The 19,548-nt window shown below is 38.2% G+C and overlaps 1 protein-coding gene across 1 annotated transcript in view; it reads left to right on the forward strand.

The window, feature by feature from the left end:
- The window catches only part of BEND3 (BEN domain containing 3), a 73,994-nt gene that overhangs the window by 6,334 nt on the left and 48,112 nt on the right, over positions 1-19,548 (forward strand). The window contains exon 2 of the mRNA XM_069077112.1: positions 3,421-3,555. The gene's annotated coding sequence lies outside the window, so the exon portion shown is untranslated. The remainder of the gene's footprint in view (positions 1-3,420; positions 3,556-19,548) is intronic.

Below are 19,548 nucleotides of genomic sequence, written 5' to 3' on the forward strand. Positions count from 1 at the left end.
ATATATATATATATATATATATATATATATATATATATATATATATATATATATAAAATTTGAGCCCCCTTTTAACAGTTCATCAGTCAGCATTTGTTATTTATTTGACATAAATTTATAAGGCAATTATGTTTCAGGCACTATACTAAGTACCTCAAATACATAGAAAGAAACAGCCCCTGCCTTGAAGGAATTTACACAGTAGAGGAGAGGACAGGTAAAAAATTAGACACATACAGAGTATATATGAAGGCACTTTGAGAGGAGAGAGCTCTGGCATCTGGAGGACTGATAAAGGCTTTCTGCTGAAGGTGAACTGAGTCTTGAAAGAAACTAGGGATTCTAAGACATTAAGAGATGAGGAAGCAAGGCATTCCAGGCATCAGGGCACAGCCTGTGCAAAGGAACAGAGATGGGAGATGTAGGCCGATATGGAAAGATCACTGGGTATGGGAAAGGAGCATCATGTAAGCCAACTGTAAAAGGTAAGAGGGAGCCAGGTTTTGAATATCTATAAATGCCAAAGAGAGAACTTTACATTTGATCCTGGAGGTAATTTGGAGCTATTAGCATTTATTGAGTAGGAAGAATCACTTTGGCAGCTGAATGGCAGATGGATTGGAGAAGAGAAGACTTGAGAAAAGGACATCAATTAGAAGATCATTTCTATAATCAAGGTGAGAGGTGATTAGGACCTGCACTGAAGTTGTAGCTATAAGAATAGAGAGGAATTGGATGTGAGATGTTAACTGGCAGAAATGGCAAGGTTTGACAACTGATTGGATATGTGAGGTGAGTGAGGTGAAGAGTTGAGTGAGTTTGATCCTTGGTGCCTGGGAAGAGGGTAGTGCCCATGACAATAATGGGAAAAGTGGGGTGGAGCGGGGAGGATATTGAGGGGAAAGATAACAACTTCTATTTTGGACATGTTGAGTTTGAAATGCCTATGGGACATTATCCAGATTGTGAGGCAATTTATTTAAATGCCAAACATAAATGTTTGTATTTGATTCTAGAAGCCACAGGTGACTACCGGAGCTTATCAAGCATAGAGTGAACCTGGTCAGGCCTATATAAAAATAATTTTTGCAGTTGTGTGTTTAAGGATGGATTGAGGCAAGGAGACCTACTAGGAAGCTATGGAAATAGTCCAGGAGAGAGAGAGGTGATTTCCTATTTTGGGGAGTGGCCATTATGAGTCCAGAGAATGGGAAGAATGAATGATGTGTAGATTGTGAAAGACTTGACAACTAATTGGATATGGGGAGGAGGCAAGAAGGATAGGGAGAGTGAGGTATCAAGGACAGCTAAGGGTTGCGAACCTGTAGGATTGGAAGGATGATGGTGCTTTTGACCAGAGATAGTAAGTTCAGAAGAGAGGTAGCTTTGTGGGGGAAGACACAAGGGATTCTGTTTTGGAAATGCTGGATTTGAGATGTCTTCAGTACATCTAGTTATTTGAAATGTCTAATAGGCAGCTAGCAATGCTGGACTGCAGTTGGGAGAGAGGCAAGGCCTGGGTACATAGATTGGGAGTCACTTGCATAGAGGCAATAGTTGCCCATGGGAATTTATGAGATTATTGAGAGAGTATAGAGAAAAAAGGTGGCCCAAGACAAAGCCTTACAGTACACATCCAGTTAAGGGGAAGGATGTGATTGGGTAAAGGAGACTAAAGATTAGTCAGATAGGTAGGAAGAGTGACAAGAGAGTGATATCATGGGAACTCAACAGAAAAGAGATTATCTGGGAGAAGAGAGTGATTAACACTGTGAAATGCTGCTGAAGAGGTCAAGAAGGATGAAGATAAAGAAAAGGCCATTAGATTTGGCAGTGTCTATTAGGTGCTTTATCACCCAGTTCTTGGAAGCCTGAATGAGGCAAATACAACAGTACATTTCTCTGTCCTTTTCTCCCTTACCTTCTTAGACTCAACAGCGTTTTACTGATCCTCAGGAAAAGCTCCATTTGATGGGAAATGTATGTGGTATCACAGCACACAGAGATCAATGATATAATAATTTTGTGGGGGAGGGATTGCCTTTCATAGAAACAAGGTACTTTTGAGCCTTATGCAGTATCCCCCCATAGTTTCTCTAATTATGTCAAGGGAGGCCAACAACATTTATTTTTAATTCATTTGAATTTAAAAAGTAAATATCTTCCCTTATAGCACCTTTAAGAGGGAAGGTATCATGACATAAACATTAGGTTATTGCAGTTCTAAAAAAAAAAAAAGATAGACATTTCTGATTGCAGTGTTGTCCGGTTTCTTTTCTGAGTCTTAATTTGTTATTATTATTTTGTTGTTCAGTCATTTCTTAATCTTTATGACCCCATTTGGAGTTTTCTTGGCAAAAATATTGGAGCAGTTTGCTGTTTCAAAGGCAGACAGAGCCCTAAGTGACTTGCCCAGAGTCACATAGCTAGTAAGTAAATGTCTTAGACCATATTTGAACTCAGGAGGATGTCTTCTGGACCTATGGCCTGGCACTCTATCCACTGTGCCCAAATAGCTGCCCATTTATTATTATTAGTGACATCTTAGAAGTAATAAAAGAAAATTGAGCATATATTGCTTTTGTACTTAATGTTAGCTAAATAATTAAATGGGAAGTTTCTTAATGCTGCTCTCCTTCCAAAAGCACATTATAAATAATGGATCATATTCTCATGGAGAATTCCTGAGAGTATAGAAACACAATTGGGGAACGGAGTCATACGAGAGACATTAAGGAAGGAAACAAGCATTCATTAAATGTACATACCAGGCATTGTGCTAAATTATGTCATTTAAGACCACACAGCAACCCTGTCAAGTAGATTCCATTATTCCCATTTTGCAGAGGAGAAAACTTAGACAGAAAGAAGTTAAGTGATTTGCCCAGAGTCACACAGCTAGTATCTGAAGCTAGATTAGAACTCAGGTGTTCTTGACTCCAGGCCCAGAGCTCTACACACTATCACCTAGTTCCCTCTGTTTGTAAATGAGTTTTTTGAAGGCAGTGCTAAGTTTTCCTGTGGAAAGCTAGTGCTGTTTTGAAACCTTTTGACAACCTCAGTGAATACATCTGCTTTAACAAGGACAAAAGCCGAGATTTGAACCTTGTGGTTTCAGGAAGCCCAAGTACTTTCTATGTCTGGGCCAGATTTTACACTCTGGCTCAGGGACTACCCTGTAAAACCTTTGTCTGATCATGCAGACATCTTAAGTGGTTCATAAGGTTATGTACAGTTACATGTATCTACATTCAGGAGATAAGGATTTTTCAAATTAAGAGCTTAATAGAGAGAGACAGACAGCCACCTTTTCCCCATTCACTGCAGGACATGGAGTAATTGGAAAACCTAAGACACTTAGGTAGTCATTCATGTATGAATTTGGGGGTTCCTGAAGATGAATCAAAAAATGTTTTCCAGGTAAACAGCAAACACTCTTGGAATCATACCTCTCTGGTTGGACTTGTGCAGAATCCGTTCTATTCCCAATGGCTTTGAACTGAGGGGGAAAACATTTCCTTTTCAGAGGTGGCACCAGACTTGGCACATTCTTGGGTGAGTCCAAAATCGTTCAGTTTTAGCTAACAACCTTACAACTAACTACCCTTTGCTTGCTGTGTGACCTTGGTCAAGTGATTTGATCTCCATGGACCTTAAGTGTCCCCATCTGTAAAAATATCTCTGACTTTTCCAAGTCCCCAATTGTAGTAATCAAGATATGATGGTGTTGGTTTTTTTTTAATTACAATTTTTTGTGTGTGTGTATCTATGATTTCATTCCTTTGAGGATTTCTCAGTGAGGAAACCCCTTCCTACTATGAATGAATGAAGGGAGTGAATTAAGTGAATTAAGCCTGGGAAAGCATTTATTAAGAGCTTAGTATGTGCCAAGCACTATGAAAAGCTCCGGGGATATAGATTCAAAAGCAAAGAACGTTCCTGCCCTTAGGGAATTAATAACTGCAATGTACAAATCCAGAGAATTGGGGGGGGGCACTGAGAGATTAAGTGACTTGTTCAGGGTCACACAGCTAGTATGTGTCAGATACAGACATTGAACTCAGGTCTATTTTTTTTTTAAATGGCAGAAAAGGGAAGACTTGAAGGTATTATTTTGAAACATCTTCCTAATTGATCTGGGAAAGAAAAATATAATTTCAAGGTCTTTTCTATTCCCCTTCCCCCTATTATTCAGAATATAATTAAACAGTCACTTAGGTGTCCACATCTTGTTGAAGTGACATCAGCCCCAGCTAACCATAAAAGTCCCTTATAGATGACTTCTGGCACAGCTGTTTTGAAAATCCTAGAATTAGGGAGACTTTAGTCTGTTGTTTTTTTTTTTTTCCTGAGATACTATCTCATCTTAAAAAAAAAAAAGTAATTTTAAATGCTAATAAATTACATGGGTACATCCTGTGAAGGAAATAATGGTGTTTCCTAGCATGGTTTGCAAGGCACATCTTTATTCTCTTATTCACACATGGCTCATGTATTTTAGGATTTTTTCTGATCTAAAATACTTATAAATAATATTCCACTGTCAGTGACCAGTGGTTGGGTAAAAATTATGAAGTGAAAATATTCTTAACCAGTATTTTTACACTGGTAATTACATGTGTTTGCTTTCTTCCTAATGTTTGGTACATTGTTATCCATGGCATGAATATTTTAAATGCTCCAAGTTAGAATGATTTGATTTGACAGAAATAACTATCTTGTCTCTACTTGTGAGTGTAATTTAGAGCATAACTAACTGCTTTCTACCGAAGATTGTTTCTGCTTTTAGTTTCCCCTGGTGAACTTTTAAGTATGTTATAATTTATGATTACAAAGCAGAATAATTGGAGTTTAATTAACATCATGGCATGTCCATTTACTTTGGGTGTTAGAAGTTAAGAAGACAGAGCATAGAGACTGCAACAGTGGTAGCAATTCTGGAGCCCGACTGGGGCCCTGGCTCATCCAGTTTGGGGGGGACATGCCCTACTCCATCAGCTTGGGTGCCTTTGCTGCTGCCTTTGCCAAGCTGACCTTGAAGCTGACCTCTTCCAATACTTGGGAGGCATTATCCCCCTCCCACCTTGTACCACCTCCTCTCTGGGGAGAAGAAAATTAGGTCCACTGCTTATTAGCTCAGTTCCTATAGAGAATACAGACCCAGTTCCAAGTCCAAAATCCCCCTTGGGCTTGAGTCCCAGGCTTATCTGGGCTTTCCATCCAGTAGGACTGACTGTGGGAGCACATTTTGTCCTGTTGTTTTAAAAAAAATCCTATGGAAGAAACCAATCCTAGACACCATCTAATTGGCTGACTCATCCTTTAAGGACAGAGTGTGTTCAGGTCACTATTTCCCTGGGAGAGCCTTCTGACAAGTATATTCTTGCTTTTGACTCTAGTTGAGAAACTCTTAAATGTCTAGAAACATCAGAGATAACATATTGTTCTTGCCAAGGTTGACTTTTTACACGTATCTGTTTTTGTTTTTTTTTTTGCTTTTCAGAGGGGGATGGTAGGGCAATTGGGATTAAGTGACTTGTCCAAGGTCACATGGTTAGTTTTGTGTTAAGTGTCTGAGTCTGGCTTTGAACTCAGGTCCTCCTGAGTCCAGGGCCGGTGCTCTATTCACTGTGCCACCTACCCACCCCACTTATCTGTTCTTCATACCTTGTGGGTTAGGTCCGAAGAAGAGGCTTTAGGTCTGGTGAGCCTTTGTTCTTGGGAATAGGCTGATCTGGGAATTGATTTGGGGTCAATCTTGTTATCCCTCTGTTGAATTCAAGTAAAGCTAGTAGTATGTTTATTATAAACCATAAATCTTAATTTAATGAAGATTTTTGATCAGTTGTACTGATATGACAATAAAAATTCAGCAAACACTTATTAAGCATGTAGGGTATACCAGGCCCTGCAGATAAAAAACTAGAAAAACAGTGCATTCTCTGTCCTCAAGGGGCATACAGTCCAATTAGGGTAAATGATACAGGGTCAAAAGTAATAAAAACATAAAAATAAAAAAAATAAAGGCAAGGACTAAACAAGGGTTCCTAACTTTTTTGTGTCTTGGACCTCTTTGGCAGTCTGGTGAAATCTATGAACCCGTTCTTGGAATAATATTTTAAGAGCGTACATTAAAATATATAGGATGCAAAGGAAACCAATTATATTGAAGTACAATTATGAATTTTTTTAAACTTAATGCAGGGACCCCCAGGTCAAGAACCCCTAGTGCCATAGGAAATTTGATGAAGGAGAAATTACTTTCAGCTAGGGAAGGATTAGGGGAAAATGCGTAGAGGAAGCAGTTGCTGTGCTGAGCTGGGCCTTAAAGGGGAAAGAAAAAGCATTTATTAAGCACCTAATGTATGCATGGCACCAAGCATTTTACAGATATTATCTTGTTTGATCCTCACAATAACCCTGGGAGGTAGATGGTATCATTATTTCAATTTTACAGATGAGGAAACTGACACAGACAGAGGTTAAATACCTTGCCCAGATTCATACAACTTATAAGTATCTAAGGCTAGATTTGAACTCAGATCTTCCTCATTCTATTCACTGTGCCATCTAGCTGCCTGCGTCTAAGAGGATTTTAGAAAGACAAGGTGTGGGGGGAATGAGTTGTAGGTAAGAAGAGGGCCTTAGCAAATGAAAGAGAGTGAGATGGGAATGGAAAGAAGGTAATAGTCTCCTTTGTGTAGAATTTATGAAAGAGAATAGTATGGAATAAAGCTAGACATGAAGATGGAAGCCAGTAGAGGGCTTTAAAGGACTAGTTTTGCCTGGTTGGTCTCCTAACACTGAACCAACAAATATTGATTAAACTCCTACTGTGGGGCAAGCACAATGCTAAATACTGGGGATTCAAGTACAAAAAAATGAAAACATCCTTGCTTGTTAGGAGCTTACATTCTGACATGGAGATAAGTCCATACATTGATGTTTGTTGTTTAGTCATTTTCAGTTGTGTCTGATTCTCTGTGATCCTATGCAGCATTTTCTTGGCAAAGATATCCGGTTTGCCATTTCCTTCTCCAGCTCACTTAAGACTTGAGCAAACTGAGCTAAGTGACTTGCCCAGGGCTACACAGCTACCAAGTATCAGAGGTTAGATTTGAACTCAGATCTTCTTGATTACAGGCCTAGCACTTTATGGGCTGTGCCACCTAGCTACCCCAAATAACTACAGAAGGTTTAAAGTATCTGGGAATCAGTCTACCAAAGCACACAAAATGCTTGTATAGATTCAGTGACAAAGTGTTCCTTAAAGAAATAAAGAACTAGTTTGCAAGCCGTCTTGGCGAGGGAGGGGGAGAAAATTTAAAACTTACAAAGTGAATGTTGAAAATTAAATATAAATAATTTAATTTAAAAAAATTTGAAAAAAGAAATAAAGAACTTAAATAACTGGAATAATATTTAGTGTTCATGGCTGGACCATACCAATATAATAAAAGTGACATGCTGCCAAAGTTAATTTATATCTTAATGCCATGTCAATTAGATTATCAAGAGGATTTTTATAGAACTCTTTAAATAAATTCACTTGGAAAAATAAAATATCTAGCATGTTGAGGGAAATGATGAAAATAGATAGGGCAAAAGGGGAATAGCACTTTTAGACCTCAAACTATATGATAAAGCAACAGTCCTCAAAACATCTTTATATTGGTTAGAAAAAATAGAGAGGTACATCAGTGGAAAAGATTGGACAAGGGAGAATAAGAAACAATGGAAATCAGTAAACCAGAAAACAAATTTCTTAGAAAAGAAAGCCCTGTTTGATAAAAATTGCTGGGAAAACTAGAGAGCAATACGACAAAAATTTGGCTTACTCCATATTCCATGATGCATTCTAAGTGGTTACATGACCCTAATATTAATGATCATACTATAGAAAAATTAGAAAAAGAACAGATCACACCTTTCAGCTAAGGGTAGGAGGTGTATTCTTTTTTTTTTTTTTAGGAGGTGTATTCTTGGGGGCGGCTAGGAGGTGCAGTGAATAGAGCATTGGCCCTGCAGTCAGGAGGACCTGAGTTCAAGTCTGGCCTCAGACACTTAACACAAAAATTAGCCATGTGACCTTGGGCAAGTTACTTAACCCCAATTGCCCTCCAAAAAAAAAGGAGATGTATTCTTAACTAAACAAGGAATATACACAATTATAGAAGATAAAATAGATTGCTTTGATTACATAAAGATAATACATACACACATATCCAAAAAACACAGCTGAGTAGATCAGTGGTCAAAGCATATGAAGTCTTTTTTAAGAATGTTTTAAATTTCTGTCTCAATTACATGTAAAAAACAAATTTTAGCATTAGTTTTTAAAAATTTTTTGAGTTCTAAATTCCCTCCTTCCCCTTCCCCTCCTTGAAAAGGTAAGCACTTTGTTATAGATTATACATGTGAAGTCATGAAAACATGGTTCCATATTCGCCATGTTGCAAAAGATAGCACAGACCAAAAGAAAGGGGGTAAAAAAACAAGAAAAATAAAGAAAGTGAAAAATAGTGTGCTTTGATCTGCATTACAACTTCATCAGTTCTTTCTCTGGAGCTGTGGAGCATTTTTCAGTATAAGTCCTTTGGAATTGTCTTGGACCACATTGCATTGCTGAGAATAGCTAAGCCATTCACAGTTGATCACCATTTAACATTACTGTTACTGTGTCCTGGCTCTACTCATTGAATCTGTTCATATAATAGTCTTTCCAGGCTTTTCTAAGAGCATCCTGCTTGTCATTTCTTAATAGCACAGTAGTATTCCATCACAATCACATACCACAGCTTGTCCAGCCATTCCCCAATTGATGACCATCCCCCTCAGTTTCTAGTTCTTTGCTACCACAGTAAGAGCGTCTATAAATATTGTTGTGCATAGAGGTTCTTTTCCTTTTTCTTTGATCTCTTTGGGATATAGACTTAGTAGTGGTATTTATTGCTGGGTCAGAGGGTATGCAGTTTTATAGCCCTTTGGGTATAGTTCCAAACTGTTCTCCATAACGGTTGAATCAGTTCATAATTCCACCAATAGTGTATTAGTGTCCCAATTATTCCACATTGCCTCCAACATTTGTCATTTTCCTTTACTGTATTATTAGGTAATCTGATAGGTGTGAGGTCATACCTTAGATTTGTTTTAGTTTGCATTTCTCTAATCAGTAGTGATTTAAAGCATTTTTCATATGACTGTAGCTTTAATTTCTTCTTCTGAAAACTGCCTGATGAACAGTTTTTAAAAGAAGAATTGAAAACTGTTAACAAATACATGAAATAATACTCTAGATGACTAATAATAAAATAAAAGCAAACCAAATCAAATGAGGTTTCGCCTCATACGCTGCCTTGGCAAAGATTGTCAAAAGATGTCAATAAAACAATGTTGGATGTGCTGTGGGAAGATAAGCACATGAATGCATTTTTGTTGGAGCTGTGAATCAGTACAACAGTTTTGAAAAGCAATTTGGAATTATGCAAATAAAGTGACTAAAATATCCATATCCTTTGATTGTAAGATCCCATTATGAAGCTTATACCCTACCTAGGCTATTACGAAGAAGGAAGGACTTATATATAACAAAATGTTTATAGCAAAACTTTTTATGATAGTAAAGAATTAGAAACAAAAGTAGATGCCTACCAGTCTGGGAATGGCTAAATAAATTGTGGTACTTGAATATAATGACCTATTACTCTGCTTTAGGAAATGATAAATATGATTAATACAGAAAAGCATGGAAAAAACTACATGAACTCATATATGAAGAAAGTGGAGCCAAGAAAATAATACACACTATTTCTGAAACAATAGGAATGGAAAGAATAACCTCACACACACACAAAAATCAAAAGTGAATTTTTTTTTTTAAAGCAATTGGGGTTAAGCAACTTGCCCAAGGTTACACGGCCAGTTATTATTTCTGGGTGTGGTGCTGAGTATCTGAGCCCGGATCTGATCCAGGTCATCCCGACACTGGAGCCGATGCTCCCACTTGCTGAGCCACCTGGCCGCCCCTAAGCAATTGGGGTTAAGTAACTTGCTCAAGGTTACACGGCCAGGTGTTTCTGGGTGGGTGCTAAGTGCCTGAGCCCGGGATTCGATCTCCAGGTGTTCTCAACACTGGAGCCGGTGCTCTTACTCGCTGTGCTACCTGGCCTCCCCTAAAAGTGAATTTTGTTAAATTACAAAAAATATGACTGAAAAAAAGAGATGGGAAAAGATACACCTGCCTTACCTCTATGCAAGGATGAAGAGTTGACAAGTATAGTACATTTCACATATTTTCAGACTTTTAGGATGTATCGTAAGGATTGCTTCTTTTTTTTTCCTTTAAATATTTAAATTAAATATTGCCTTAAAATATTTTTTATATGTGATGGTATCTAGGAGGGTGGAAAGATTCTGGGGGAGATTATGGTGATTTTTTTTTTTAGAATAATACCAATAACAAAAAACTTATTTTAAACAAATGAAGATTCTTGAATAGTTTGATTTTTACACTCTTTTCTAGCTCTAAGTCTTTATGAGTTAAGAGCAGATATTCATTATGTACCTAGTATGTTCTATGTTCACTGTGATAAGTGATGCAATAAATAGGATAAGATTTCAGCAGAAGAAGAAACTGATGTGAGTTAGGGTTCCTCTGGATTCTAGCCTGATGAACAATGGAAGGCTATTGCCAGTCATTTCTTCAGCTCAAGGTTAGAGAGCTTTGGAGATCATCTTATTTGGTTAATGATGAGACAGTATGATGATGAGAATGATTTTGACTAGACCTGTGATTTCACCTGTGCAGGGAACTCTTGGCCCTGTAGATCAGCAGTAGAGTTTTAACGAGTTGTCTTTTTGGAGAGCCCCAACCATCTCATTTTATAGATAAGAAGACTGACCCCAGACTCAGATTGGTTAAGTGACTTGCCAGCTGTCAGAGATAGTACCATGTTTCCCCGATAATAAGACCTATCCCGAAAATAAGCCCTCCCCTTACTGTGTAAGATTCCTCTAAAATAAGCCCTCCCCCGAAAATAAGCCCTATTGAGATTGCTACTGTATTGAAGGTGATCCCCTGCGCTACACGCTACATTACAGTACCCTCTGTATGCACCTTCCCCCCCCCGTGAAACGCACGCCACACTCTGAGCTGCGTCCAGTCAGAGCTGCAGCAGTGAGCGCGTCATCCTGTTCTTCCCCAGTGATTTGCTTATTGAATAAAGGTACATTTTTTTTGTTCACATTTACCTGTTTATTAAAATTGCTGTCAATGTTCATTAAAATAAGCCCTCCCCTGAAAATAAGCCCTCTGGTGTTTTTCTGTCAAAAAAATTAATAAGACAGTGTCTTATTATCGGGGAAACACGGTATATGAACTCAGGTCCTCTGACTCCAGGGCCAGCGTTCTCTCCACTGTACCCTACTGGAAAAATCTTGCAATTTGCATGTTATATTACCTCCATTTATGATTTAAACACAGGGAAAACAAAAACTTTTTTGTTTTCAAAACAAAACACTTTTCTTAGTTTTCTAAGAAAAGTGCTAATTTGTGTGTTAAAGTGGAATAAGTCAGAACCTTAGTGACTATGGAATGATGGAGTACAAATCTGGTTCACTAATGTGAGGGTTCTAAGTAAGGTGTGCTATTGGTACAACTGTTACTCTGGCTTTTCCCTTTAATGTCTGTTCGACCTTGAGCAAGGCACTTCACTCCTGAACCTTTGTTTCCTCATCTGCAAATTGAGGGGATTGGGCTAGATATGTAATTCTTAATTGGGGGGGGCAGGGTCTATGAACTTGTAAAAATATATTCTGGGACGGCTGGGCTAGATGGCATAGTAGATAGAGCATGGACCCTGGAGTCAGGAGGACCTGAGTTCAAATCCAGCCTCAGACACTTGCCATTTACTACCTATGTGATGCTGGGCAAGTCACTTAACCCTGATTGCCTCACCCACTCCCCCCCCCCAAATTCAGATAACTGATTCAATAAAATTGTGTAATTTCTTGTGTAATCCTGTGTATTTTGTTTTATGCACTTAGAAAACATTATTTTGAGGAGGGGGTCCATAGTCTTCAGACGGCTTGCCAAAGGAGACTATTGCATTTAAAAAAAAAGGAACTCCAGGACTCAATGATCCCTAAGATCTCTTATAGTCCTAAATCTTTGCTTCTGTCTGTGATCCCTGGTTTTCCTCATTTCTCACTCATTGCTTCTTTGATACAGAAAAATACAATCAACTTTTTTCCCTTTGTTTTTTATTTATGTTATAAGTAAAATAATCAAAGTCGTATCAGAGACATGAAGGGCTACATAGAAAATGAAAATTTCCTTAGGGACAAGATTTAAATGATCTCTTTGGAAGTCTCTTTGGAGGTCTGTTTTGGAAAAAGAGGAGCATTTCTTGACCCACAGAGCGTAGAAGAAAAGGCTCTTCATGAATATGAAGTTTCTTTTCTGCATCCTATGTTTGCACTAATTCTGGTTTTCTCAAAAGAGATGCTGAAAAGTTATTAGTTCGTTAAAAGTTCCACCACCATTCCCCTCCTCCCTTTTTTTGCCTCTTCAAGGATCATGCTTGCCTTTTTCAGAGACCTTTAGGTACAAACTTGTCTCCTTTGTGGCATTTCATATCTTAGTATTTCTTTTCTTTCTTTTTAAAAAAATTTCTCATTATTAGAAAGTGTTCTTGGGTGATCTGAACTGGAGCTTTTTGATATAGGCACTGTCTCCTACTTTAAATATATTCTCTTTAACTTGGGAGCTGGAGCCTGGGAACTAAATTTATGGGTGAATTAAATCTAAGGTTTCTCTCTAATGGTGTCCTTTGGAGTCTAGCTAGCTGCACTATGCCCTCTGGGTCCACTACTTCAGTGCAAATTTCTTTTATGAAAACAACTTTTTGTTTCACCAGTCATTTTCAGATATTTTTCTGGAGGCTACCCCTCCACCCAACCAATATTCTCTCTCCTTTGTAACATAGGAAAACAGCAGAAACAATAACACAGTGACCATATTTAAATATATATGTAATATTCTACCTCTGTAGTTCTTCCATGCCTCTGCTGAGAAAAGAATTATCTATCTTGTAGGATCAAAATTAATCATTAAAGCAATTCAAGAGACTAGTTTATATATTAGTATTTCTACTTGCATTCTTATTATTGTATATATATATATATATATATATATATATTGTTCTCTTGATTCTGCTGACTCTACTTTGCATCAGTTCATGTAAGTGCCCATATTTCTTAGAATTCCTCATATTCGTTATTTCTGATTCCCCAAAAATAGCATCGCTACATTTGTTGGTCAGTCATTGAGCAAGCATTTATTAACTGCCTGCTGTGTTCCAGATGGTGATCAGACATTTACCAAAAAATGGACACCCACTTTAATTCCAGTCCTTTGCTACCACAGAAGGGCTGCTATGAATATTTTGGTATATATAGGGATTTTCTTGTTGGTTTTTTTTTTTATCTCCTTGGGGCATATGCCTAGTAGTGGGATCATGGAGTCAAAAGACATGAAAAATTTAAGAACTTTTTTCATTTAATTCCAAATTGTTTTATATGATGGTTGGGCCAAATCATAGCATTACTAACAATTTATTTAATGTACTACCTATTTTCCCACAATCTCTCTAATATTTTCATTTTTGTCATCTCATAATTTGCTGAGCATAAACTAAAACTCAGAATTCTACTTTTAAAGAAGAACAAATTACCATTCTGGAGAACAATTTGGAACTATGCCCAAAGGACTATAAAACTCTGCATACCCTTTGACCCAGCAATACCACTATAAAGTCTGTATCCCAAAGAGATCAAAGAAAAAGGAAAAGAACCTATTTGTACAAAAAAAAAATATTTCTAGCAGCTCTTTTTGAGGTAACAAAGAATTGGAAATTGAGGGGATGCCCATCAACTTGGTAATGACTTGAACAAGTTCTGGTATATGATTGTGATAGAGTACTATTGTGCTGTAAGAAATGATGAACAAGATGCTTTCAGAAGAAACTTGGGAAGGCTTATATGAACTGATACAAAGTGAAATGAACAGAACCAGGAAAACATTGTACATAGTCATAGTAATATCGCACAGTAGTCAACTGTGAAAGACTTCGCTACTCTGAGTAATACAATGATCCAAGACAATTCTGAAGGACTCATGATGAAAAATGCTCTCCATCTCCAGATAGAGAACTGATGAATTCTAGTACAGATAGAAGTATAATTTTTCACTTTATTTTTCTTGCTTTTTTTTTTGACAACATGGCTAGTATGGAAATATATTTTACATGATTTCACATGTATAATTAATATAATATTGCTTGTTTTCTTAGTGGGTAGAGGAGGTATTCCAGGTCAGCTAGGTAGAAATGGCCTGATGTCTTCCTAAATTCAAATCTGGCCTCAGACACTTAGTAGCTGTGTAATCCTGGGCAAGTCACTTAGGCCTGTTTGCCCCAGTTTCCTCAGCTGTAAAATGAGTTATAACTCTCCATTACATTTACAAACCACACTTTGGTGAACCATTCCTAACTGAGTTACCTCATCAGTCTGTTCTTTATGAATCTTCTCTTTTTCCCATCCCTTTCTGTCTGTTAGTGAGGCTCTGATATGCTATACTCAAATGAACTTCATCATTCCATACATAAGTCCTAGGGAGATTCACCAGACAGGGCTGGTTTTCACATCTGTATTGCCAGTTGAAACAAAATAGTCTTTTGCAATTGGCTTTTAAGTGTGTCTAATTGACCTTTGGAGTTGTGGGTTTTTTTCCCATTCTAACTTGGTTTGTTTGTATTGTACACGGAAACTTTTGTATGATAGTGCTTTCTTTTTTCCTCTCTACTTTGCTTAGAAAAATAAGCAATCTAAGCAGAAGTCAAAGTGAAGAGTGGAATTTTTAGTTTATTTTTTTTAAACAACTCAGCAAGATTTGAGTTCATAACTTTCTCTACTAAAGTCAGCAGCCTTGCCTCAAGCTACACAGAATCTCTGGTCAAAAAATAATGAGCGTTTTCACTAGTTAAATTAACCACCAGAGAGTGATACTTTTTTTTTAATGTGATCCACCAATAAGCAGTTCAGCTACTTAGGACCTGTGGACATCTAATTCAAAGCAACAAGCCATCCACATCTCATTTTGGATTCTTTAATTTATCTGATTCTTCCCACGGTATAATCCGAGACAGTTTGGGTGACTTCAGGGATTTGTGTCTCAGACAAGTAGCTGCTTCCCAGGGGAAGAAAAGAGTCAAAGTAGAATAAGGTTTACTGTGCTTGGAGGGAGGAAGAGATTTTTGTGATATGGATGGTAGAGCAAAATTGTGGAAATGGAGACAACCTCCTTCTTCCCTCCTCCCCTGCCCCACCCCCAGAAAATCCAGTACCCACTTGTGAAAGGAAAATCATGCCAGTGTCCCAATAGCTTAATGTTTCTGCAGTTCCCTCTTCAGCCCATAGTTTTGAAAAGGAAAAGCATTTCTATGGCCTGTTAGGTATTCTGGTATCTAATTTTGTATTCACAATGAAATCCCAGTACATAAGTAGCTAATCCAGGATGGCAGTGATCACCTAGGCAGAAGGTCTTGCCAGGAAATGTGGAGAGGTGATATTCAGTGTCCTCTCTTATCTCATCATGACCATAGTAAATGTGCTGTCTGGGAGTTAAATCAGTGGAATTAGGAATTGTGGATGGTGTATTTTGCTCTTGCTAATCGACAGTCCCTGTCAAAGTGTCCGCTGTTCAGAATGCTTATCTTGATAAATAAATGGATGTCTCTCTCTCACACACACACACACACACACACACCACTCCGACTTCACTGTGTGACATGTGGATAGAATTCACTTAAAAAGAGAGAAAACCAGGTTCTTCTCTGCTGCCACATGGAGATGACTGGAAATAAATTGAGAACATTTACTGGCCAGTGGTCCCTCATGCCTGCTGTAGGACTGGTAAAGCCAAACCTAGAGATGACTCCTGCTTTCCCAATAAGAGAATTCTAAAGACTGAGAGGTTTTTTGTTTTGTTTTGTTTCTGCTTAGCTGTTTGATTCCTTTGGTTCTTGCCTTCTCATCAACCCAATTTAAATGAATCTGGACTCTGGAGGAATGACAGTGAAACCATGTCTCCCTCCTCGTAGAAGTGGTAGACTACAGATATAACAGGAGGCATACATTGTCAGACATGGCTAGTGTGTTGATTTGATTTGATTTGCTTCTATGTTACAAAGTAAGATTATTTTGGAGGGAAGGGAGATAAGGGTTATTGGGAAGTGACAGCAATATTTTTTTTAAAAAATCAAGACTTACACCCCAAAGAAATCAAAGAAGGAAAGGACATATATGTACAAAGCTATTTATAGCTACTCTTGTCATGGTAGCCAAAAATTGGAAGTTAATGGGGCTGTTTTCCTGTTGGGGAAATAGCTAAACAAATTGTGGTATATGAAGGTAATGAGATATCATTATACCAATAAGAAATGATGAAATGGACACTTTCAGAGGAAACTGGAAAGACCTTTATGTACTAATGCAGAGAGAAGTAAGCAGAGCTAGGAGAACAATTTATATTATAGAGATCTAGGGATAACCAGCTTTAAAAGACCATTAGTTTGTGAGCTCTTTTGGGGAAGGGGGGAACTATTTCTTTTTTCCTTTTTTATATTCATAGTGCTCAGCACAGTACCTGGCACATAGTAGGTACTTACTAAATGCTTGTTGATGTCTGTCTGGCTTTAGAGCTTCCATTAACACAATGATAAACCACTTTGCCAAAAGAATCAAGATGGAACATTATCAGTTAGCTCCCAACACAGAGTTGAGGAACTTAGTGGATTCAGAGGCAAACATTTTCAGATGTGAACTGATGTTAAAAAAAAAAAAATCAAACACGGGATTTTCAAGAACTTGCTAATGGAACTCTTGGAAAATGATTGAACTTGGTTTCCTGATTCAGAAAGAAGTAACTTTTTTTGTTAGCTGTCTGGGAGGAAATGGGCCCTGGGCTCTGGGAAACTTCAACATCTGACAGCATTTTATATAAATGAACATGTTTTCCAAAATAGATGCAGTCTGGAAGCTTTTTAATACCGCAGGAAACATGACAGCCCCTCTCTCTTCTCCCTTTTCAATCTTGTGGGCTCTTCTCCCTCTATTTTTCCTTGTCTGTAGGGGGATTCAGGGGTTTGTTCTCCTCATCATCATTCTCTGACACTTGAATCATTGGGGGGATTCCGAATTCAGGTGCTGAATTGCCTGCTGCATTAGCTTTACAGAAAATACATCTCCTGTTTGTTCCCCAAGTCATATTCCCTGTGGAGACATGCCACAGTACTGACTCAGTGTGCCTCCCTAGCCCCACACTGTGTCCCCCTGTCCTGGGCAAAGATCCTGGAGTGGTTCTGCCATTTCCTTCTCTAGTTCGTTGTTCAGATGAGGAGACTGAGGCAAACAGGGTGTGCCCAGGGTCACACAGCTAATAAGTGTCTGAGGCTCAGGAAGACGAGGCTTCATGACTTCAGGCTTAGTATTCTATCCACCTGTGCCACCCAGCTGTCTCACATCAGTTGTTCTAGAGTATGTCCAATGGAGAAATATCACAGAGGAATCACAAACAAATAAAATTGACTTCCTGTTAGCATTTGCTGGTGGTATTCGCTCTTTTTTTTTTTTAATCATTCCCTAGTTTTTTCATTCTTTCCTTTCCCCTCCCCCTTTTGTTTATTCTATCCTCAAATTCTTTTCCTACTATCTTATCTTTATGTATTTTCTCCTCATATATCATTGGACCTAATTTGGATCATCATTATAATGATCACAGACATATATGGAAGGCAAGCAACCATAGGAGTCACTAGGTCCTCTCCCTTCCCCATTTTTTGGGGGTCTTTTTGGAGGGGGGAAGGCAGGGTAATTGGGGTTAAGTCACTTGCCCAAGGTCACACAGCTAGTGTTAAGTGTCTGAGGCCGAATTTGAACTCAGGTCCTCTTGACTCCAGGCTGGTGCTCTATTCACTGCACCACCTAGCTGCCCCATCCCTCTCCCATTTAAAGACAAGAAGATGGGGGTTTTCTCTCCCATAAAGGGGAAGTTATTTCCTCAAAAATGGCAAAGCTAGGATTCAGACTACAGATCTTTGCACTCTAAATCCAGCATTCTTTCCACTATACCACAGTGCCCTGAAAGTTTTTTGGGGTTAACCAGTTGGGTCATATGACGTTACCTATAGGCTTTGCAATAGAGAAGCTACCCAGATATGAAGCTGCTGAGGCAGGAGTTCTTAACCTTTTTTTGCATCATAGACCCCTTTGGCATTATGGTGAAGCCAGACTTCTCAAAATAATGCTTTTAAATTCATAAAATAAATACATTGGATTAAAAAGGAAACCTTTGGGGTTGTTTTTTTTTAAGTCTATGGACCTCAGGTTAAAAATTGGTATTCTAAATGAACTTTCTTTAAGAACCCATCAGACTAACATCCTTTAGGTGGGGAATCCAGAGACCTGAGTTTCTTCTGTGTTTGAGGCTGACTCACTGCACAGCAAATGATGTAATCTCTCTGCATTTGTCTCCCCTAAAATGAGATTATTAATACCTGTCATCTTGCTGCCTGATACTGAGAAAATTACCTAGTAAATATCTGTAATACACTTTGAGCTGTTCAGTTGAAGGGTGCTAATGGTTATTCATCTTGCCTTAAAATACAATAGTGAATTCCTACTGATTGATGGGAGAGGAAGTACTAAATTCCACCTTCAATCTTTGTAAAATTTCGACTGTGTGGGATAGATCTTGGACTCTTAGAAGATAATTTTTTGCCTAGTTTATTTTTTGCCCTGTATATAGTTTCATGTATAAATGTTAGAGCAGTTATTTTTAAAATGTTAAACATGATATGGGATCTACTAAATAGTATGTATTATAGAACTCTCAAGGTGATTCCATGGCTGATTGGGATAGAGGTTTAGGTTGGTGCCACATCAAGGATGCAGCTTAAGTTAGGCCTCATTGGCAAATATAAACTTGAATGCTACAAGACCAACCCCTGGCCAGTGGGGGATGGGGAAGGTACAAGTCTTGAAGAACCTCTTTCCATTCCTGTCTCAGACAGTGTCGACTTATTAACTGTGTGACCCTCAGCAGGTCATTCAACCATTTTCAACCTGTTTCCTCATGTATAAAAGTAGGGATGATAAGACCACCTGCCTTTCAGGAATGTTGTGAGATGCAAATGAGATAATATACATAAAGTACACTATGTAAATGTTAGCTGTTAATATTTTAATCACAACACAAAAGACACCTGGGAGGAAGGAATACACAGGCACACACATGACTCGTTTGGCCACCTTCCCAAGAGCTGGCATACCAGGTGAGACAGAGACATATCCATAAAAGGATGGGTTCTCAAGAATACCCACTGTGCCAACTTACTTCCATAACCCCAAAGTCTGAGTTTTTCTCTGATGGCAAATGAAACAGCTACAAGGCTTCACAGGCTGGCTATTGCTATCACTACTAGCAATGAA

This window comes from Petaurus breviceps, unplaced genomic scaffold, assembly GCF_028583685.1.
Source record: "Petaurus breviceps papuanus isolate PSGF00001 unplaced genomic scaffold, PetGlider_PUasm1.0 90977, whole genome shotgun sequence".
In the NCBI taxonomy this organism is placed as follows: Eukaryota; Metazoa; Chordata; class Mammalia; order Diprotodontia; family Petauridae; genus Petaurus; species Petaurus breviceps.